This window comes from Schistocerca gregaria, chromosome 4, assembly GCF_023897955.1.
Source record: "Schistocerca gregaria isolate iqSchGreg1 chromosome 4, iqSchGreg1.2, whole genome shotgun sequence".
NCBI lineage: Eukaryota > Metazoa > Arthropoda > Insecta > Orthoptera > Acrididae > Schistocerca > Schistocerca gregaria.
The window spans coordinates 209,374,245-209,398,894 of NC_064923.1; positions in this window are offsets into that span (position 1 = coordinate 209,374,245).

A 24,650-nucleotide genomic window follows, 5' to 3' on the forward strand; every position below is an offset into this window, starting at 1 on the left:
GTACTTTTTGAAGATTCCTTACCTGAAACAATGATAAAAAGTGCCCTTCAGTGATAAAGAATTAAAAAAATGCAAATAACTCACTGTCTATGATGAGAACAAAACTGCCCTAGTTCTTATTCATAATGCGACACAGCTAAATATAATCCAGGGTTTTCGTTCTATTTCTAGGAAACAAACCATAGTTGCCAAACATCATCAAATCGATGCAGCCTTAAAACTAAGTTTTGTCGCCTTTTCCTGACACTGAACAATGTCGACCGGTCAAGCTTACTTATCGAGTTCTTAACATTCTCGATACACATATTCACCAACTACCTGCACCTAGTCGTTGTGGTCACTCCTTTTTTTGCCATCTACAATCAGCATTCCCATCCATTAATCCAGTCGACTTTTACTCAGTGGGTTCACTGAAATCACAAACATTGAAATGGTACCAGTTGTTATTTCCGCAGCTGTATACAACTTACAACCATGAATCTGAATTCTTATATCTTGTGCATCGTTTACACGTCGCTGTCAATAAAAAAAAAAAAAGAATCAATAAGTTCAACAGTCATTTTGCCCTAAAGCCAGGTTGTGAAACAGATCTTACACTCATCACATTCCCTTGCATACTAAGAACTCTTTTTTACCTATCACATACCATGAACACTTCGATACAGTTGTACACGCAAGTCCTCAAAAGATTGACCACTGTACAAACTAATCGCAAACAGAGTGAGATTTTCACTCTGTAGTGGAGTGTGCGCTGATATGAAACATCCTGCCAGATTAAAAATATGTGCCAGACCGCGTTGGAGTTTCGGTCCGGCACACGGTTTAAGCTTCCGGAAATAATTCCAGCAATACATATCTTTCAAAAATTGTAATAGATCCATTTAAAAATTCGAGGAGCATTTATAGAAAGTTTGTTTGTAGTGAGAAAAATAAGAGAAACTACCGAAGAGCTCTAGGGTGACAAAATATTCGAGTTTATGTTGTCACATCTTGAAGCCGATCAGACTCGAATTTTTTCTGGAAGAAGGAAAAATTTTACTCTGATGTGGTAATGCTCTTAGGTAATTTTTTAATGATTTTAGATGCAAAAATATGGACCCGTTTACAAAACGTGCTTTGTACCCTTGGTATCATTTTACGGACGAAAATAGTAAATTACGAAATATTGTCGATTGCAATAAATAGTAAAATGATCATTCATTAGTTACCATGCATACAAACACTAACAATTTTCAATTATACAGCGGAATATAGCGAACCAACGACAACCCTGCGTTCTGATGTTCATGGGCTGCTGCACACTGCCACAGTGATTTACTGAAATTTTCATAGTGATGCCCAACAGTTGGCAGCATATGCTGAAAAGATTCAGCATTCACAAAAGTGAAATTTACGTTTCCATTGGGAAAAATACTTCTGTTGCGGCTAAGACACAGTATAAGTCAGTAAACACAATTGTAACTCCAGGCTGTGAAATGGTTAAACTACTGTATTCCCGATGTCTCTCCTTAGAGTCGCCAGGCGCATTTACTCTGGTGTTTCGGCAGACATTTGCAGTTTCGTTCTTACATTGTGCAGCTGGAGTCAGCCCAAATAAATACTCCTCGTCACGTCTTTCGTGCGAACCCAGCATCGACAGAAAGCATCTGCCTCTTCCCTATGGCAAACAGAATGATTTTCAAATCGGGTTTTTACGTAACCACTCGATACAGGGTTCCCAGATTAGTGTAGTCCGAAATTCGTTCTACCGATATGTATTAACAAAGAGAGTGAAACACGAACAATAAACACCTATCCAGCAGCGAGTCAGTAGCGATGTATGTCTGTCGGTAGCAGTCAGCGTGGGTCAGGGAAGTATTGTTGCTGCTTGAGTACTGGATATGCTTCCAGTTTTACTGTCCCTATTAATACTCATCGGTAACAGAAACATTGCAGTGGACTAATCTGGGACCAGTAAACCGAATGGGTACTTAATACTCCAATTTAAAAATCATTTTGTTGGTAACGGAACAGAAACCGACGCTTTCCGTAGATAATGTGCCTCGTAAGATATTCGTGATGAACACTATTTGTTTGGACTGACTTCTGCAACAAAGAGCTAAAACGAGATAGCAAATATCTGCTGAAACACGAGTGAAACTGCGCCTGATGACTATTAAGAGAAACAACCCGTATATTTAAACTAAACCATATTTTACAGTCCACTAAACAGATTAAAAACTTATAGAAGAGATTAGAAACGTCTCACTCGGTCAGGAAAATGATCGCCACAGGAAAAGTGACAGATTACTTTAACGACGAAGAAACCAACAGCAGACAAACATATTTATTATTTTACATGAAAAATCACAAATAAATTAATTCTTCACTGTCGAGCTTCTCAATCGCCATCTCCTCTTACGAATACCATTCTTAACGAACTTTGTTCATTAGTTCATTTGAGCAGAAGTTGCAGTAGTTTCATCATACTTTTCTGAAATGAAAATGGTCACTTATTCTAACTTAGTGTGGTGGCGGAATCATGGCAAAAAGTTCACAATGACCAACTGACAAAGTTAGTGACATATTTTGGTATATAGAGAATGCTGATCATCGGAAAATTCAAGCTAACAGTGTTTCAGTGAAAAAAAAAAAATCCTGTCCCATATCTAACACGTAGGTGACAGTCGATTTTTTTTAAGTCGTAAAATTTATTTCGATTTTACAATATGTGTCTTTCCCCCTCTTACAAACCAGATGTCTTTTAGGCAACTTGGAATATACCAACACAAAAGGGCCTTTATCAGAAAAAAACTTATAGCAACTCAAAACATAAGCAGGTTGACTAACACATAATAAAACAGAGTTTATCACAAAACACTCCGCGCCATCTTGATAATATACAACACGAAATGGTAACAGAGACGGTTGTGAATTTCAGTGGGAATCTCTGGAGGACTGACGACAATCTTCGTGCAACTGATGTTGTGCATATTTAGAAAATTGGTGATCAAAGGAGGCTGTGCAACTTTTCTATCACCAAGGCATCTCTAGCTAAATGAGCATGCAAATAAGAAAGGTTACGGTGTATACATGGAAATACAGATGTTTACCCCAGCAACAAACGTTAACTGATTAGAACAGGGTTATTTACGGGTCTGTTTATTCTGGAACTTTTCCGAAGAATGTTTCATAACTGAATATGCAGATCCCAATAAACAGTAAAGACATCAGAAACTGCATAAAAAATGCCAGCAATGTTCAATACTGCCAATGACCGCATTTGTAATTATTTCAGTATCTCCTTTCCTCTTGGTATGATATGGGAGTCTGGTTATTTTGGCAGCTTTGTGGCCTTTACTTAGCTTCACTTAGGGGAACGGAATATTCATAAAGTTGTTCACCACTGAAAAACATTCTCTGACAGGTAGAGAGCAGTAGAGAGCAGTCTGCCATCCAAGACCAGCAGAAGTACCGAGGGGGCCGGGTAGCTCTGCGTAAGAGGCGCAGGGAATGAGGGCACTGAAATAATTAAACGGCCACTTGCTGTAGAGATCGGCAATTCACTTTCATTTCACATACAGACACAGAATCATGAATTTGTAGTATTAGACATGTCAGAAAGAACATACACTACGGATGTAACAGTAATATCTATGCTATGTTTGCCATTCGTGACAAATCGTCAGCGTGGATGAACTCTGCAGTCTGGTCTCTTGCGGGAATCCAGATGCAATGCGGCAAGAAAAGAGGATGGTTGAAAGGGGGGGGGGGGGAGGGGAGTATGGATCAGTGTGTGACAGACTGAGAAATGGAGGTGGACAAGATTCGTGCCAAGACAGCCAAGGCGACTCCTCGGGTATAGAGAGAAATCTGTGTTCGGGTAGCAGTCCGGCACAAATTTTCACTTCTCGCCATTGAATTATTTCTGAGCAAATCTGCAAATGAGATCAGTAATTTACTTTCGTACTGTACACATATGTCCCACTTAACTGCAGACGTAGATTGCAAGTGCTACTCTGTTGATACAAGGTGTCAAGCACGGTAGTAGCCTGTCTCCTATTTTGTTTATAATATTTATATAGACTATCTGACTGCGGAATGGACGTATAAGATTAACGGAAACATTATTTCGTCAAATTTTACGCTTAAGACGATGCTTCTTGCTGACAATCAGATTACTACAAGTAAAACCGAAGACGAGATGCAAAGACCAATATAAACGATATCGAAGCTATGCGATACTTACAATTCCAAAATTTTCGTAATTAAGACAAAAATAATGACCTTCAAACGTAAATATGTTGTTATAACAAAAATCGTTATCGGTGATATCGTGTTAGAGCAACTCAAAGGGTTTTAATTAGTTAGGAACATACATCAGTTATAAATGTGAAAAGGATTTTAGAAACATATCACCTATGTTCCAGCAACTTGTTAAATAAAAGTATAAAAAGAAAAAAAAAACAGAAAATAAACACGAATGAACTTCTACAGGGTAATGACTATCCCTACTTTTCTCTGTGGATCTAAAACATTGCCGTCGTCAAGAGCTGATAAAAACAAAATAAAGGCTGCCAAAGTGAGATTCTGAAGAGAAGAAAAATGATATAACCTTTCTCATAAAATTTCAAATGAAAAAGTAAGGAAAGAACTAGAAATAAACCCTTTGGAAGAAAAAATTGTTAACTAGAGAAGTGTTTGGAGATTACATGTATATAAGATGCAAGAGGAGAGGATCCCTGTTTTGAAGTCAGAACAGGCAACATTGACTAGTCTATAGAGGGCAGAAGAAGAAAACCAATTTAAATTGTATTAATTTAACTACTTGGTGAGAAAATTAGCAATCTCATTCTATTACCCCAAAGTTCAGCTGTAAAGTATACTTATATCTGGGTTGTATTTCGGGTTGTTAAAAATGGTGGGGTGAATAGAAACAGTGATCATCAGTGTTCCTTTGACGAAGATGAGAAATTTGGTGGGAATGAAGAACCTGCTGACACTGTTCTCAACCTTGGAGATGACGTTGAAGTTAAAATATAAGGAAATGGAAGCAGTAATTCACAATGTATTTAAAAGACCAATTAAACAAGTTTATTTTTAGTCTGGGGAATGTTGTTCGAGAGCTCTTCGTTATTCCTAGATGTACGACTAGTAGAATCTAATACATCATTTTTGAACAGATCTTAGATTTAATTTATTAACAAACAAACCAAGTTCATCAAGATTATGTTTCACTAAAATAATTACAGGGGTAACAATTTTTATTATTAAAAATAATAATAAACCACAAATATTACAATACTTTTAATTTTTATATGGAGTGAATCTTTTTTTTTAATTACATAAGTTTTGTTTCTTAATCTCATAGATCCTAATCAGATTTTGACATGTTCCCAGTCACCTCAGAAACTCTGAATAGAAAAAACAGTGAGATTAACAGTGATATTTATATTTACTAATCTTTGTGGGGGGAACAGAAACAACAAACTTCCTTTTTTTTTGTAAAAGTGTGCTATAGGTTCCAGATCTATTTGTGAATTCAGTTTTCACACATATCACATTTAATTATAATTTTCATATTTCTTTTTGAAATTATCAATTTCTTTAAAGTTGGAGACTGTTTTTATGCACTACCTTTGAAGTTAATTGGCTGAAGCAATCTACTTCTACGCACATGCACTTCAAACCACCGTGCAGATCTTAGTAAAGGATAACGATGTTAGCAATTTTCTGTCCTTTTCTGGTCGCGTATTGAGAAAAAAATTGTTTTATGTCACTGTTCGCCCCCTAATTTGCCTTCATTGCGTTTACAGATTCTGTAGATTTACCCTACTGGGCTTCACCAGAACTACATATTTTCTCTTCCCAGGATTTACATTTAAATTCCGCTAGCATCTTAATTACACTTTCATATGAGCTGTAACGATCTTCTATGATCCTAGTCGCCTGTCTCCGAATTCGTGGATGACTGTTGCCACACATACTTCATGAGTACTGCAGGAGCTGGAACAGCAGAACTGGTCATACTGGCGTCTTGCAAGCGAGTTCCTCTATGAGCTCTCTGCACTTTCCCATAATCCTTCCAACAAAATCTCTCGTTGGCCTGCCCTAATACTGATATGAGAGATTTAAATCGCTGTCTTGAATGCTTTTAATTTGTTACAAAAAGGTGTCCCAATAAATAATAATGCCAGGGCAAACTAATAATCCTCAGTACCGAAACTACAATATCCATGCGCCATGCACTGAAGACTTGCTTGCCATGTACATGCGTGGATGTAACAGACAATATTTCACGTAGCTTGTCTGTGCCTGCTACAGGAAAATACACTCCTGGAAATTGAAATAAGAACACCGTGAATTCATTGTCCCAGGAAGGGGAAACTTTATTGACACATTCCTGAGGTCAGATACATCACATGATCACACTGACAGAACCACAGGCACATAGACACAGGCAACAGAGCATGCACAATGTCGGCACTGGTACAGTGTATATCCACCTTTCGCAGCAATGCAGGCTGCTATTCTCCCATGGAGACGATCGTAAAGGATGTAGTCCTGTGGAACGGCTTGCCATGTCATTTCCACCTGGCGCCTCAGTTGGACCAGCGTTCGTGCTGGACGTGCAGACCGCGTGAGACGACGCTTCATCCAGTCCCAAACATGCTCAATGGGGGACAGATCCGGAGATCTTGCTGGCCAGGGTAGTTGACTTACACCTTCTAGAGCACGTTGGGTGGCACGGGATACATACGGACGTGCATTGTCCTGTTGGAACAGCAAGATCCCTTGCCGGTCTAGGAATGGTAGAACGATGGGTTCGATGACGGTTTGGATGTACCGTGCACTATTCAGTGTCCCCTCGACGATCACCAGAGGTGTACGGCCAGTGTAGGAGATCGCTCCCCACACCATGATGCCGGGTGTTGGCCCTGTGTGCCTCGGTCGTATGCAGTCCTGATTGTGGCGCTCACCTGCACGGCGCCAAACACGCATACGACCATCATTGGCACCAAGGCAGAAGCGACTCTCATCGCTGAAGACGACACGTCTCCATTCGTCCCTCCATTCACGCGACACCACTGGAGGCGGGCTGCACGATGTTGGGGCGTGAGCGGAAGACGGCCTAACGGTGTGCGGGACCGTAGCCCAGCTTCATGGAGACGATACCCCAGGAGCAACAGTGTCCCTAATTTGCTGGGATGTGGCGGTGCGGTCCCCTACGGCACTGCGTAGGATCCTACGGTCTTGGCGTGCATCCGTGCGTCGCTGCGGTCCGGTCCCAGGTCGACGGGCACGTGCACCTTCCGCCGACCACTGGCGACAACATCGATGTACTGTGAGTCCTCACGCCCCACGTGTTAAGCAATTCGGCTTTACGTCCACCCGGCCTCCCGCATGCCCACTATACGCCCTCACTCAAAGTCCGTCAACTGCACATACGGTTCACGTCCACGCTGTCGCGGCATGCTACCAGTGTTAAAGGCTGCGATGGAGCTCCGTATGCCACGGCAAACTGGCTGACACTGACGGCGGCGGTGCACAAATGCTGCGCAGCTAGTGCCATTCGACGGCCAACACCGCGGTTCCTGGTGTCTCCGCTGTGCCGTGCGTGTGATCATTGCTTGTACAGCCCTCTCGCAGTGTCAGGATCAAGTATGGTGGGTCTGACACACCGGTGTCAATGTGTTCTCTTTTCCATTTCCAGGAGTGTAGTTTACAGGCTAGACTATTATATCTAAAACTGTGAAATCAGAAGAGGCATTAGTGACAATTGCTATGAATATTCTTTGAAATAAGGTCTTTCGAGTTTTAGAGAACCAATTATCAGTGATATACAGGGTGTTACAAAAAGGTACGGCCAAACTTTCAGGAAACATTCCTCACACACAAAGAAATAAAATATGTTATGTGGACATGCGTCCGGAAACCCTTACTTTCCATGTTAGAGCTCATTTTATTACTTCTCTTAAAGTCACATTAATCATGCAATGGAAACACACAACTACAGAACGTACCAGCGTGACTTCAAACAGTTTGTTACAGGAAATGTTCAAAATGTCCTCCGTTAGCGAGGATACATGCATCCACCTTCCATTGCATGGAATCCGTGATGCGCTGATGTAGCCCTGGAGAAAGGCGTATTGTATCACAGCCGTCCACAATACGAGCACGAAGAGTCTCTACATTTGGTACCGGGGTTGCGTAGACAAGAGCTTTCAAATGCCCCCGTAAATAAAAGTCAAGAGGGTTGAGGTCAGGAGAGCGTGGAGGCCATGGAATTGGTCCGCCTCTACCAATCCATCGGTCACCGAATCTGTTGTTGAGAAGCGTACGAACACTTCGACTGAAATGTGCAGGAGCTCCATCGTGAATGAACCACATGTTGTGTCGTACTTGTAAAGGCACATGTTCTAGCAGCAAGAGTACAGTATGAAATCATGATAACGTGCTCCATTGAGCGTAGGTGGAAGAACATGGGGCCCAATCGAGACATCACCAACAATGCCTGCCAGAACGTTCACATAAAATCTGTGTTGATGACGTGATTGCACAATTGCGTGCCCATTCTCGTCAGCCCACACATGTTGATTGTGAAAATTTACAATTTGATCGCGTTGGAGTACACACTGACGAAACTAAAATGAGCTCTACAATGGAAATTAAGCGTTTCCGGACACATGTCCACATCTTTTCTTTATTTGTGTGTGAGGACTGTTTCCTGAAAGGTTGGCCGTACGTTTTTGTAACACCCTATATATTACACAATTCATAGCTAATTTCCTGGAAATAGGCTAATCACACTGGCCATGTTGCGACTTATAGGAAGACATACGGTGGCGAGGAGACTTTCGAACTGATTCAGTAATGTGTGTAACTGCGTAATAAAATTCGGATAAAATCTCTATCTTCATTTGCATAGAGTTCACATCCTTTGGCATAAGGTAATGAGCTGGTGGAAAAAGAAATCAGTCGGACTTTTATTATATCTTATATAGGTACGGATATCGATATCAGTTTCGACATATCATATGTTGCCCTTACTCGTCTGCCGGACTGGCGCACTCAGATGCCGCATGGGGATGTTCCATCTTAGCAGGTAGCTTTGGTTTTGGCGTCTGGCGATTTCGTACTCGGGAATCAGTTACTCTGGTTCGAATGTCCTTGCTAAGCAGTCGCGGGAAAAGCGGATCGAAATGCAAGACCTGGGCGAGAACAGTGATATTAGTATATTCCCCTCAAGGCTGTGGTTTACAGTGAAAAATATGATGTTTTGAGTTGGAATCAATTTGCAGTGTTAGTCGGACACACCTGAGGCGTGCTCAGTTCACGCGTTTGGGGCGCGTGATATCTTTAATGGAGTTTTTGTATGAACTGAAAAAAAATAGACGATATTTTGCTGCCATTATGGCTTAACTGAAAGCAATGGCTAACTCGAGAGTTGTCAAATCATGTGGATGCCACTGACTTTTGAATGAACCTCGAACATCGTCGGCACATTGTCTCTAAACACTTGGTTTAATAATATTGCTACCAAATACAAACTGTATGCACAAGAACCAAGAGATCAGAAGATAGAAAGCCCAAAAACGAAGTGCTTGGATTAAAGTGAGGATAGGAGAGGGATGTAGTCTTTCTCTGGAGCAGCGCTGTCGGAAATAAAGGACACGTTCTACAATGGGATTAAAATTCAAGATGAGAAGATATAAAGGTTTTCGTTCTCTGATAACACTACTATCTTTAGTGAAGATGAAGAAGAATTACATTAGAGCGAACAGCATAAAGATTACAGAATCTGGACTAAGAGTAAATCGAAGAAAGATGAAGGTAATTAGAGCTAGCAGAAAAACAGCGAGGAACTTAACATCGAAGTCGGTGATCACAAAGTAGAAGAACTTAGGAATTTTGCTAAACTGTTTGCACAGTAACCCATGACGGACGAATCTAGGGGGACATGAGAAGAAGCAGGCTAGCACAGGCGAAGAGGGCATTCCTGACCATAAAATGGTTCAAATGGCTCTGAGAACTATGGGACTCAACTGCTGTGGTCATTAGTCTCCTAGAACTTAGAACTACTTAAACCTAACTAACCTAAGGACATCACACACATCCATGCCCGAGGCAGGATTCGAACCTGCGACCGTAGCAGTCCCACGGTTCCGGACTGCGCGCCTAGAACCGCGAGACCACCGCGGCCGGCTCCTGACCATAAGACTTCTTCCCATATCATACACGGATATTAATGTGAGGAACTAATTTCTGAAAATGTACGTTTTGAGCACTGCACCGTACGATAATGACTCAGGCCCTGTACGGAAACCGCAACAGAAGAGGACTGCAGCGTTTGAGATGTGTTACAATAGAATAACGTTGAAAATTAGGTGGACTGATAAGGTAAGGAATGAGGATGCTTTCCTCAGAATCAGCGAAGAAAGGAACACATGGCGAACACTGGGAAGAAGGAACAGGATAGTAAGACATGTGTTAGGACATCAGAGAATAATTTCGATGGTTGTAGAGGGAGCTGTAGGAGCCAAAACTGTAAAGGAAGACAAAGATGAGAACACAGCAAGCATATAATTGGAGAGTAGTGCTCCCCTGAGATGAAGGGGTTGGTACAGGAGAGGAAATCGTGTCGGACCACGTCAAATGATAAGACTGACGTTTAACAATAAATAAATAAAATAAACTGTGATTTCAAGAACACTTTTCCAGAATTTTTTATGGATTTACTTAACTGTTTATGTGGAGGAATGAGAAGCGAATTTTGGAAGGGTAGGTGTCACGTGGGCACATTGTTGAGAACTTAGTTGCTGCCATGCGTGTACTTTGGAAGGGAGGCTATAAAGCGAATCAGTGGTCCGATGTCCCACTAAAAGTACATCAGCCTAAAGAGTTCAGTATTCAACAACTGTTAATCAAAATAATAGTAGAATTCTTTAGAATCTACAGGAGTTATATATGAATGAAAGACGTGGGTAAATTACCACATAAACTGTTAGTTCAGAAGCCATGACGCACTGCAGCAGTTCCTCGTCCGTACGCTTAAAAAGATTATAAAATTAGCAGAAAGCTTGTGGGAACTTTCTGCCACAGTAATCCCTGTCCCCGAGGCAGCGCCTAACCGTCACTTTTTAAAAATCTTTTTTTTTCCCTCATACTCTTTCTTTTTATGTTGCATTCAGCGGCGCGTACTCGGAAAATCCGGTAAAAGCGTTGCAAGGCGCGTGGCGCAGAGGTGACGACAACAGAGAAGGAGGGGGATCGGAGGGGCGGCGTTTGCTGAGAGAGATGTGCCGCCTCCTGCGGGGCTGTGCTGCCCGGGCTTGCAGCTGGCACGGGGGCGGCGGGGGCGGCGATGGCGCAGCTTCCGATCCCACAGTGGTACCTATGGGAAATCAATCGTATGGACGCAACTGCCGCCCGCGCCGGCAACGACTATTTTCGCTCTGTGCTGGTCCCACCCCTTTACATAATAGAAAATCACATCTCGCGAGAAATGCGCACCGCTGCGCTCGATTGCTTTGTGCAGAACGACACCGTCTGAAGCCAGGGCCGCCGGCAGTCGCAAAAGAGAATCATTTTCGTATCCATTTCTTTGTCTTTGAAAGGACCAATAGCGACCGGTACCTGGAAAAAGTAAAGGAACTTCGGGAACTTCGAATAGTTATTGTTAGCTGAAAAGAATCGTTTGAACAGTGGTTCAACATCCGCCAAAACAAAAGAAATGAGACTGTGTAACGCACCCTTTCGTTACTACTGTGTATACTGCTTTTGTCTGTTAAAATCCTGCCGCGGAGAGCCAGGCATAATGTGATTGCTCCAGTGTTTTTTGCTGAGTTCAAACACTTAAGTACTAATTTTTAAACGTGTGTTTACGCAACGGATTTTTATATCTTTCAAACGCAGAAAATGTGCAACTTAAATCACTTAACAAAAGCAAGTCTTCTGGTCCAGACGGTATACCAATTAGGTTCCTTTCGGAGTGTGCTGATGCATTAACTGCATACTTAACAATCATATACAACCGTTCGCTCGACGAAAGATCCGTACCCAAAGATTCGAAAGTTGCACAGGTTACACCAATATTCAAGAAAGGTAGTAAGAGTAATCCACTAAATTACTGGCCTATATTGTTAACGTCGATATGCAGCAGGATTTTGGAACATATATTGTGTCCCAACATTATGAATTACCTCGAAGAAAACGGTCTATTGACGCACAGTCAACATGGGTTTAGAACATATCGTTCCCGTGAAACACAAGTAGCTCTGTATTCACATGGAATGTTGAGTGCTATTGACAAGGGATTTCAGATCGATTCTGTATTTCTGGTTTACCGGAAGGCTTTTGACACTGTAACACACAAGTTGCTCGAAGTAAAATTGCGTGCTTATGGAATGTCGTCTCAGTTATGTGACTGGTTCTGTGATTTCCTGTCAGAGAGGTCACACAGTTCGTTGTAATTAACGGAAATTCGTCGAGTAAAACATAAGTGATTTCTGGCGTTTCTCAAGGTAGTGTTAAAGGCCCTTTGGCGTTCCTTGCGAATATAAGCGATTTGGGAGACAATCTGAGCAGCCGTCTTCGGTTGTTTGCAGGTGACGCTGTCGTTTATCGACTAATAAAGTCATCAGAAGATCAAAACAAACTGCAAAATGATTTTGAATATATCGGAATGGTGCGAAAAGTTACAGTTGACCTTAAATAACGAAAAGTGTGAAGTCATCCACATGAGTGCTAAAAAGAACGCGTTAAAGTTCGGTTAGACGATAAATCCGTCTAATCTAAAAACCGTAAATTCAACTAAATACCTAGGTATTACAGTTACGAACAATTTAAATTGGAAGGAACACTTAGAAAATGTTGTGTGGAAGGCTAGCCAAAGACTGAGTTTTATTGGCAGGACACTTAGAAAATGTAACAGACGTACTAAGGAGACTGCCTACACTACGCTTGTCCATCATCTTTTATAATACTGTTGCGCGGTGTGAGATCCTTAGCAGATAGGACTGACTGAGTACATCGAAAAAGTTCAACGAAAGACAGCACGTTTTCTATTATCGCGAAATATGAGAGAGACTGTCACAGAAATGATACAGGATTTTGGATGGACATCATTAAAAAAAGGCGTTTTTCGTAGCCACGAAATTCCAATCACGAACTTTCTTCTCCGAATGCTAAAATATACTGTTGACACCAACTTACGTAGGGAGGAACCAGCACCAAGTTAAAATAAGGGAAATCAGATCTCGTAGGGAAAGATGTAGGTGTTCATTCTTCCAGGCGCTATACGAGATTGGAATAATAGAGAACTTTGAACATGGTTCGACGAACCCTCTGCCAGGCATTTTAATGTGATTTCAGAGTACCCATGTAGATGTAGATGTAATCTTACTGCAACAAAATGTTAGGGAGAAAGTCTGTGGCTGGTGAACTTTTAATCTCCATCACTGAATTTCTGGAGGCTATCACAGCTCCTACTGTTTTACACAACATTATTGTTTCTCTCTGTTCACCTCCGTATTAAAATAAAAATTGTTAGATGATTTTTTTTATTCAACAGTGCCATCGCGCTGATGCCCTCGGTTTGCCATCTAACTATGTTAGTATCCCCACTGTTTTCCGGCATCCCCACACCATTCACTGCCGTTTAGTCTTACGTCCACGTCTCTTGATATCTTATACTGTTCCGACTGTGCTGTGAAACTTCTTTGGCGCCAGTTCCAGAGTAATGAATCTCGTAACACAATAAACTTACCACACCTACCTCTTCATATTGTATAAGAGTTGGGTAAAAGGATTCTCTGAGTTTTGAGACTGTCGCTGTACCACTGGGATTTTAACTAAGACTTGGTTGCGGGTCCAAACAGCGAGACCCATCGGTCCTATCGGATGGGGAAGGATGGGGGAAGTAGTTAGCTGTGCCCTTTCATAGGAATCATCCCGCATTTGGCCTGAAGAGATATTGGGTCATCGCGGGAAACCTAAATCAGGATGGCCGGAGGCGGGTTTGAACCGTCGTCCTCCCGAATGCGGGTCGAGTGTGCTAACCACTGCCCCACCTAGCTGGGTAAACTAATACATAAATGTTCTGATATTGAAATTGGGGTGGAAGAACAAAAAAAATTGTGAGCTGGCGCGTAGAAAGCGATCGTTAAGGGTACGCTACCAAAACGAACATCGTTGGCAGAGTGACATAATGTTGTGAAAATGACCAAGGAATAATGAAAGCGAGCGGAATGAACGAGTCGAGGGAAATAACGTTCAGCAACTTACTATTTCGTTAAATTAAGGTAGGAACTATCCACAGATGATGATAAAAATATTCAAGATATAAGTAGCTTGTTGTACCAAAAGCTTAGCTGGGTTCACATCTTCTATTTTTCTGTTTCATCAACGTCAAGCAACGACAACCTATTGTTACTGGAGGGCCTTATTCAGATACCAGAGGCGTTCAATAATTAGTGCAACACATTTTTTCTCGGCAATTTTCGGCCGAAGAAATGCGCAATTTGTAATGGAATATACTGGAACATTCACGTTTCAGCCCCTTTAGTTTCATGAAATTTCGATAGGTATCGGCGCTGTAGTATACTTACTCTTCAAAAAGGCTTCTATAGCGGAGGTGCGTTCCTAACAAAGAGCTCTCATTAAATTGCGAGTGAGCTGCTTCTGTGTTGGCAGCGCTGTGTAGCCCTTTGCATTGGATCTGTGACTGCGCTTTCTTTGTAAGAGATTCTGTGGCTGGCTGGACTCGTTGTTGGAAGTTAATCGCCAGTAGTGTTGGGCAGGTGGAAGTTAATCGCCAGTAGTATTGGGCAGTTGCAGGTGAACACCCAGCAGTGATGGATGTTAGATGTGAGTGATGGAGGGTAGAGGTCTGACGTGTTAGCGTAGGCTAACCGACTTGGAGACTGAATATTGTTCATGATTATATAGTTTTGTACTAAATGTCAATGACGATTTATATTCGTGTTTGAACTGAATGTCACATTATTAAGGTAAAAAAAATACATTGTTTGGTTTGCAACAAAATCTTTCCTTTGCTAACCACATGCCTATTGGTAGTTAGTGGTTTTAGTAATTCGAATCTTTTATTTAGCTGGCAGTATTGACGTTCTCTGTATTGCAGTAGTTCGCGTAATGAAGATTTTTGTGGGGTAAGTGCTTAATGAAAAGTACAGGTTATCGTTAAGGTTTATTTTTAGTCAGGGCCATTATTTTGAATTAATTGTTTGAAGTCTGGTTGCAATCTTTCTTTTTTTTTCAGTCAAATTGCGTTGTGCTAGAATATTGTGGGTCAGTGTTGACAAGATAAGAAAACGAGAAAGTACGTTCAGTTTTACTCAGCTGTTTCAGAATCAAATAGAAGTTTCGTCTTCCCAGTCATTCTGCAATTTAAGTACAGACACGCACATTTAAATGAGGAAGTTTCAAAAATTCCTTTGGAGGGAAACCAAAACATCGCAAATATTCACAGGCAATTACAGAATACTATGGAGACCTTGAAATGGACAAAAGCACGGTGAGTTGTTGGGGCGACGCGCCTGTAATCACAGCAATAGCAGGCCGACCTGGCACCTGCTTGCCGGCAACACACAGCCACACATACACGGCCTGCAATGTTGGAACGAGCAGACATTCGTATTCGAGGTAATCGACGGATTACTGTGAAACGTCTCGTTTCTCAACCGGACGTATTGTTGGTAGTGTTGGTAGCTCGCCCACTAGTTAGTGTATTCAAAGGATGGGCCGCTGAGATCCTCGCTGCCTAACAGAAGACCATGAAGAGTAACGAAGGACCGTCGGTGTGGAATTACTTGCAGCATTACCAGGAGGATAGAGACTAGGTTTTATCGAATATCATCGCAGGCAATGAACATGGGGTCACTACTTCGAAACGGAAGCAAAACGGCCGACCATGGAGTGGCGTAACATCACTTTTCTTCCGAAGAAAATGTTCAAAACCGAACCCTCGGCCGGTAAAGTCGTGGTGACTATCGTTAAATCTCGTGCAGATGTATCCCACCAGCCTAAATTATCCACACTAAGCTGAGGTATTCCTGTGTTAGATTTATATTAACACTTTATAGTTGTATAATGGTCTGCACGGATTTTGATCGAATTGATCCAGTAATACTCTGACGAACAAAAAATCACAACACCAACAAATAGTTAAAGCAGAATAACGGAAATTTCGAGAACACATTGGTCTAGGTAATAAACTTAAGTGATTAACACTGTTAGATCAAAAGTTAATGTAGGCGCGAGATAAACCATCGCAAATGTGAAATGCTAGTACAGTAATAACTGACGTAACTGCAAGAATGTTGAATGCAAGCATGCAAACGTGCATGCATTGTGTTGTATAGGTACTGGTTGTCTGTCTCATGCATAGAGTTCCATGTCTGTTGCACCTGGTCTGGTAATAACGGGACAGTTAACGCCATTTGTGGATGACGTTGATATCCCATATGTGCTCTATGGGAGACAGATCTGCTGATCGATCGGACCAAGGCAATATGTTGACCCTCTCCAGAGCGTGTTGGGTTAGAACAGTGGTGTGTGGGCAAGCATTATCCTGTTGGAAAACACCCATGGAATGCTGTTCGTGAGGTCATATCAACAGACTAACGTACAAAACTGCATTCGATGTACTAGGGATGACTGCAAGATTGCTCCTGCTGTCATACGATATTTCACGTCAGACAAAAACTCCAAATGTAGGTTCAGTGTGTCTAGCACGCAGACAGGTTATTTGCCGACCCTCAACTGGCCTCTTTCTGACCAACTCAAGGCCAACACTAATACCGTGGCAGAACCAGCTTTCATCAGACCTCCAACCTGCCCTCCAGTGAGCTCTCGCTTGACAACACTGAAGTCGCGAATGGCGGTGGTTTGGGGTCAGTGGAATGCACACTACATGACGTGTGACTTAGAGCTGTTCTTGAAGTAACCGATTTGTTACAGTTCGTTGAGTCACTATGATGCCAACTACTGCTCAAATTGCGGCTGCAGATGCAGTACGATGCGACAAAGCTACACGCCGAACACGATGGTCTTGTCTTCCGCTGGTGGCCATCTGGAGCCCGGTCTTCTTGCGACCGTACATTCCCGTGACCGCCGCTGTCAACAATCATGTACAGTGGTTGCATTCCTGCCAAATCCCTCTGCAATACAGCAGAAGGAAAACCCAGCCTATCGTAACCCACTTACATCACCTCGTTTAAATTCAATGAGGTACTGATAACAGTGTCTTTGTCGCCTTAAGGGCATTCTTGACTGAAGTGAATTGACCAGTCCAGTCTCAGAGGTAAGTAACGCCCACCACAGTTACAGTGTGTATTTAAAGGATATCTGATCTGCATCCTGATAATAGCGCTACTAGCGTCGCACTTGTGCGACAAGCGCGAAATTTAAATAGACATAGTCTACAAACTTTCGTTAATGTCGCACAACTCCTTCATGGTGCTGCGATCTTTTCCGTCAACGTAACTTGTTATTCATGCACGAGTTCCACACAGAATGTTGTAATAAACAAGGATAAATGTAGACCTCTGTTTCATTTCATAGTTAGAGGAATAACCCGCTCTTTATCTTGTGAGAGTACTCTCTAATGAATTATCCACTGCCTGAGACCTTTTTCATGAAATGCACTTGAGTCCATGGAGAGTAAACTGACTATCGGCGAGATCAGCTGATGTGGATCGTGACGTCTACAGGGGTTCGTCGAAGGCTCATCTGTATTCTAAAACTATAAAGTGATGTGGGAACGTAATAAGACGTCACGAGTATTTGATGTCACTTCAGTGATTACAAAATCGCGTCAAATTTACAAAAGAGCTCGGCGCTACGAGCCCTTATCGGTATGACGCTGCACCCCTACTGGTCTGGGTACAGCACTGATTCGGTTGAGAAGGGCATCATAAAGCCTTTTACACACATCCAAGCCAAGCGGATAAATTCGGCCATCACGAATAGGCTGGCCATTAATGGAGAGGACGTCGAACAGGCCCAATCTTTCCTCTGTCTCGGAAGTATAGTCCATACTGCAGGAGGGGCTGAGTATGGCGTCCGTAGTCGCATCCGCAAAGCAAATGGTGCATTTGTCGAACTGTACCATGTCTGGAGAAATAGGAACGTCTCAAAGAAGACCAAACTCCGGCTTTTCAATAGCAATGTCAAGGCTGTTCTGTTGTATGGTTGCGAAACTTGGTGGGAAGGTGACTAACCACACCAAAAACCAGCTACAAGTTCTTCTCAAGCGCTGTCTCCGGCGTTTTTTAAATGCGAGTGGCCTGATATAATGACAAATGAAAATCTTTGGAGGGAGACAAATCAGCAACCAATCAATATACAAATCAAGGAAAGAGAATGGAACTGGATTGGGCATACATTGAGGAAACCAGATGGAGCTGTTGACAGGGTGGCACTGGATTGAACTGTAACCGTCAAAGGGTTAGAAAACGTAGTCGTCCCGAACAGACGTGGAAAAGGACGATCGAGAGAGATGCTGCAGAGGATGGGAAAACCTGGAGTGAAGTGAAGAGACTTTCTAGAAGTCGTAAAAGGTGGAGGAATTTCGTCATGGCCCTATGTTCCATAGGGAACGACAGGAACTGAACCAGTCAAGTAAGTCAAGCCAGGCTGGCACACACCTATTGTAACTTTTCTTTGATGCCCTGGTTACGGACAATGGAACGAAGCTGACTTCCGAGCTGGTCCCACACATGTTCAGTTGGCCTCAGATCCAGATATCTGTAATGTCCACGAAAATGCCTCAGCATCAAGCATACAGTTCATGGAGATGTGTGCCATGAGTGGACGAGCACTGTCCTGTTGAAAAATGTCACAATGATACTCTTGCATAAGAGATAACACATGATAACGAAAGATGCCCCTGGTGTACCAATGGGCTATCAGAGTTCCCTAGCTCACTAACTGACCTGTGCTGAAGACATACTCAGTGGCTACTTACACCATGATGGCAGCAGTATCACCACTATGTCTTTCCAAAATATAGGAATTATGGGACCTCTCCCTGGGTCTCCATCACATTGGCCACTCATGGTCATCTAGGGTAACGCACAACCGCGGTTCACCGCTGAACATCATATGACGCCGTACTTCATCAGTCGATATTCCAACTCACAGCACGACTCCAAATGCAGACGTCTGTGTTGTGTCTATAATGGTAGGTGGGTTAAACAAAAAGTTTCGAAGGCTTGAGATATTTTTTTGGATTTAACTAACGCATTTGATTGTGTAGATCACAAATATTTCTCCAGAAGATGGACCCTTTCGGAATGCGGGGAGTAGCTCACAATTGGTTCACCTCTTATTTTAGCGACAGTCAGCAAAAGGTCATTATTCACAATGTTGATAACGGTTGTGATGTGGGGTCTGCGTGGGGTACTATCAGGTGGGTGGTGCCCCAGGGATCTGTTAAGGCCACTCCTATTCCTTATTTATATAAATGATATGCCCTCTAGTATTACGGGTAGCTCTAAAATATTTTCTGTTTGCTGATGACACTAGCTTGGTAGTAAAGGATGTTGTGTACAACACTGGCTCGGTTTCAAATAGCGCAGTACATGAACTCAGTTCATGGCTTGTAGAAAATAAACTAACGCTAAATCACAGTAAGACTCAGTTTTTACAGTTTCTAACACCAAGTCAACAAAACCTGACGTTTGAATTTCACAGAATGGGCATATGATTAGTGAAACTGAACAGTTAAAATTTCTAGCTGTTCAGATAGATAGTAAGCTGTCGTGGAAAGCCCACGTTCAGGATCTTGTTTAAAGACTTAATACTGCCGTTTTCACTATTCGAACGGTATCAGAAGTGAGTGATCGTTCGACACGAAAATAAGTCTGCTTTGCTTATTTTCATTCTCTATTGTCGTACGATATTCCACTTTTGAGGTAATTCTTCTCACTCTAAAAGGATATTTTTGGCTCAGAAACAGGCGGTTCGGGCAGTAAGTGGTGTGAGTTCACAAACCTCTTGTCGACCTCTGTTCATGAGTCTGGGTATTTTGACATTGGCCTCTCAAAAAGAAAAAGTCTCTGAGCACCATGGGACTTATCTCTTGAGGTCACCAGTCCCCTAGAACTTAGAACTACTTAAACCTAACTAAGGACATCACATACATCCATGCCCGGGGCAGGATCGGAACGTGCGACCGCAGTAGTCCCCCGGTTCCGGACTGCGGCGCCTACAACCGCACGGCCACCGCGGCCGGCTTGGCCTCTCAGTACGTATATTCCTTATTGTCGTTTCTGGTTACCAGTATTAGTCTATTCTCAAGAATAAGCAGCTTTCACTAGGTTAATCCTCGGCAGAAATCAAACCTGCATTTGGATCGGATTTCCTTAACTCTTGTGCAAAAAGGTGTGCAGTATACTGCTGCATCCATTTTCAGTATGCTGCCACTCGAATTCGAAAATCTTACCTGTAGTCTGACGTTGCATGATATACCGCATCCTCGGTGGATTTCCCTTGGCTGAAACCGAACTGCAGGGGGCAAAGAAGTTTCTCCTGTATTTTGGGAAAAACATTTACCAATGAAATTGGCCTTAAGATTGTGGTTCTCGTGGGTCTTTGTCTTCCCCCTTTAAATATGTTCGAGAATTTCCAGATTCTGGGCACCCATACCTGTAAAAGACAAGGCCTGGTAACAACACTGAACGCGACCAACAGTAATACGGTGTGGTGACCGTTCTACGTGTCACAGAAAATTGCAACTCTTTTCATTTAGATGCCCGCCGAAGGTGTGTAGGTGTACGAAGTCACACTGCCATCCGACGACGTCTACTCGTTGCTTTACTTTTTTCGTTAGACACTGTCTGTCATTTATGTTGTTATCAATACCCTCTACATGGAGTGTGTCCTTTTAAATATAATGAGGACGTAGAATCGTATACTTTGAAAACGCGTGCTCCGGGTGACCAGCTGGGGCAGCTCTTGAGTGTGGCAGATCAGCGGCGGGCGCGTCGCTATGATTAGTGCGGTGCTAATGAAAGCTGCGGGGCACTCCCCGCGGACTAGCCGGCGGCAGCGCAGACGCAGGCCGGAGGGCACGACGCGCGACCGCCGCCACGTCATCGCCGCTCGCAGCGCCGCCGGCGGCCAAACCGCAGACGTACGAGAGGGGGCGCCGCAATCAGGCGGCTCCGCAAGTAATAGCCCGGCGTGGCGTGTTAGCGCCGCAGCCCCAATTACACCGCCAAACCGCACGCCCGGCACCGTGCAATGCATCAACTGTCCTTTTTTGCCGTAGTTCTGTTCTGTCGCCTCTCTTCTCTGCCTGTGCGTAAAAGTATTTTTAGTAGGGCTGTGGCTTAAATATCGACATATAGATACAACTACGAGTTCTATCGATACGTACAAGTGCGATATTGTCTCCTCGGATATGTTAATATCAAAATAGCAATATAGAGAGCAGTATTTTTATTTTATACTACATTTTTTCACAATTGTCGGTAATAATTTGTAGTAGAACATAACTTTACTTTGACAATCTGAAGCAAGGATATGCGGCACGAAAGAAGTCCGATTGCACTGCGGGGTGGCGGTGTGAATAGAATAACAAAATCTCCGATTTGCAATCGTTCTTGTGAAATTGTTGTTGTTTGTTGTTGTCTTCAGTCCTGAGACTGGTTTGATGCAGCTCTCCATGCTACTCTATCCTGTGCAAGCTGCTTCATCTCCCAGTACCTACTGCAACCTAAATCCTTCTGAATCTGCTTAGTGTACTCATCTCTCGGTCTCCCTCTACGATTTTTACCCTCCACGCTGCCCTCCAATGCTAAATTTGTGATCCCTTGATGCCTCAAAACATGTCCTACCAACCGATCCCTTCTTCTAGTCAAGTTGTGCCACAAACTTCTCTTCTCCCCAATCCTATTCAATACCTCCTCATTAGTTACGTGATCTATCCACCTTATCTTCAGTATTCTTCTGTAGCACCACATTTCGAAAGCTTCTATTCTCTTCTTGTCCAAACTAGTTATCGTCCATGTTTCACTTCCATACATGGCTACACTCCAAACAAATACTTTCAGAAATGACTTCCTGATACATAAATCTATATTCGATGTTAACAAATTTCTCTTCTTCAGAAACGCTTTCCTTGCCATTACCAGTCTACATTTTATATCCTCTCTACTTCGACCATCATCAGTTATTTTACTTCCTAAATAGCAAAACTCCTTTACTACTTTAAGTGTCTCATTTCCTAATATAATTCCCTCAGCATCACCCGATTTAATTTGACTACATTCCATTATCCTCGTTTTGCTTTTGTTAATGTTCATCTTATATCCTCCTTTCAAGACACTGTCCATTCTGTTCAACTGCTCTTCCAAGTCCTTTGCCGTCTCTGACAGAATTACAATGTCATCGGCGAACCTCAAAGTTTTTACTTCGTCTCCATGAATTTTAATACCTACTCCAAATTTTTCTTTTGTTTCCTTTACTGCTTGCTCAATATACAGATTGAATAACATCGGGCAGAGGCTACAACCCTGTCTCACTCCTTTCCCAACCACTGCTTCCCTTTCATGCCCCTCGACTCTTATTACTGCCATCTGGTTTCTGTACAAATTATAAATAGCCTTTCGCTCCCTGTATTTTACCCCTGCCACCTTTAGAATTTGAAAAAGAGTATTCCAGTCAACATTGTCAAAAGCTTTCTCTAAGTCTACAAATGCTAGAAACGTAGGTTTGCCTTTTCTTAATCTTTCTTCTAAGATAAGTCGTAAGGTCAGTATTGCCTCACGTGTTCCAACATTTCGACGGAATCCAAACTGATCCTCCCCGAGGTTTGCATCTACCAGTTTTTCCATTCGTCTGTAAAGAATTCGCGTTAGTATTTTGCAGCCGTGGCTTATTAAACTGATAGTTCGGTAATTTTCACATCTGTCAGCACCTGCTTTCTTTGGGATTGGTATTATTATATTCTTCTTGAAGTCTGAGGGTATTTCGCCTGTCTCATACATCTTGGTCACCAGCTGGTAGAGTTTTGTCATGACTGGCTCTCCCAAGGCCGTCAGTAGTTCTAATGGAATGTTGTCTACTCCGGGGGCCTTGTTTCGACTCAGGTCTTTCAGTGCTCTGTCAAACTCTTCACGCAGTATCGTATCTCCCATTTCATCTTCATCTACATCCTCTTCTATTTCCATAATATTGTCCTCAAGTACATCGCCCTTGTATAAACCTTCTATATACTCCTTCCACCTTTCTGCCTTCCCTTCTTTGCTTAGAACTGGGCTGCCATCTGAGCTCTTGATATTCATACACGTGGTTGTCTTCTCTCCAAAGGTCTCTTTAATTTTCCTGTAGGCAGTATCTATCTTACCCCTAGTGAGATAAGCTTCTACATCCTTACATTTGTCCTCTAGCCATCCCTGTTTAGCCATTTTGCACTTCCTGTCGATCTCATTTTTGAGACGTTTGTATTCCTTTTTGCCTGCTTCATTTACTGCATTTTTATATTTTCTCCTTTCATCAATTAAATTCAATATTTCTTCTGTACCCAAGGATTTCTAGCAGCCCTCGTCTTTGTACCTACTTTATCCTCTGCTGCCTTCACTACTACATCCCTCAGAGCTATAGTTTCCCCTTGCTTTCAGCCGTTCGCAGAGCTGTAGTTTCCCCTTGCTTTCAGCCGTTCGCAGTACCAGCACAGCAAGGCTGTTTTGGTTAATATTGCAAGGCCAGATCAGTCAATCATCCAGACTGTTGCCCCTGCAACTACTGAAAAGGCTCTTGCCCTCTTCAGGAACCACACGTTTGTCTGGCCTCCCAACAGATACCCCTCCGTTGTGGTTGCACCTACGGTACGGCCATCTGTATCGCTGAGGCACGCAAGCCTCCCCACCAACGGCAAGGTCCATGGTTCATGGGGGGTGGTGTGAAATTGTAGTAGAACGTAATTTCACTTTCGTTGTGTAAGACAGCCGCACTACTTTTTGAGCTTTCATCATGTCGTCTTTCTCTTTCACTATGAAGCTAATATAGGAGGAACAAAGATGAGGTCCTGTTGCACTATGTGTGTGTGGGGGGCGGGGGGGTGGAGGGGGCGGGTGGTGATGGAGGTGTGGCGGTGATGTGAATGGAATAACTAGATTTCCGCTGTGAAGAAATAACACACCAGTTACATCAAAAAACTGTTTTTAAAACAACTAGTGTGCAATTCTTCACGTCAGCATTCTTCAAAAACTGTTGCTGAAAATGAGGAACAAATACCTAAACAACAAGAATGGTCTCAGCTGTTAGCGGAAACGTGTGATGGGAAATGTTGACGTAATTGGTGCTCGGCGCTTCCAACAGAAACTGCTACGTTTAGCTTCACCACACAACTGGTAGGTCGCTGGTGTTGGCAGAAATGAGAAAAACAGGGAAATCGACATCAACTGTTCCCGACATATCATATATGTGACGAAATCAAACGACGAGTCCAACGGAGACCTTTTATTGTGCCACTTACGTACAACTCCATTATTAGCAAAGTGATGAAAGCCAGACTGAACAGACATTGTTTTCATTTCAATTCTTGTTCTGAGGGGTATAGGCAGGCTGCTAGATTCTTGATTTACACAATATCTGCGATCTGAAGTTTTCCCGGCGTATTTCCAATTCGAACAATTCTCGGG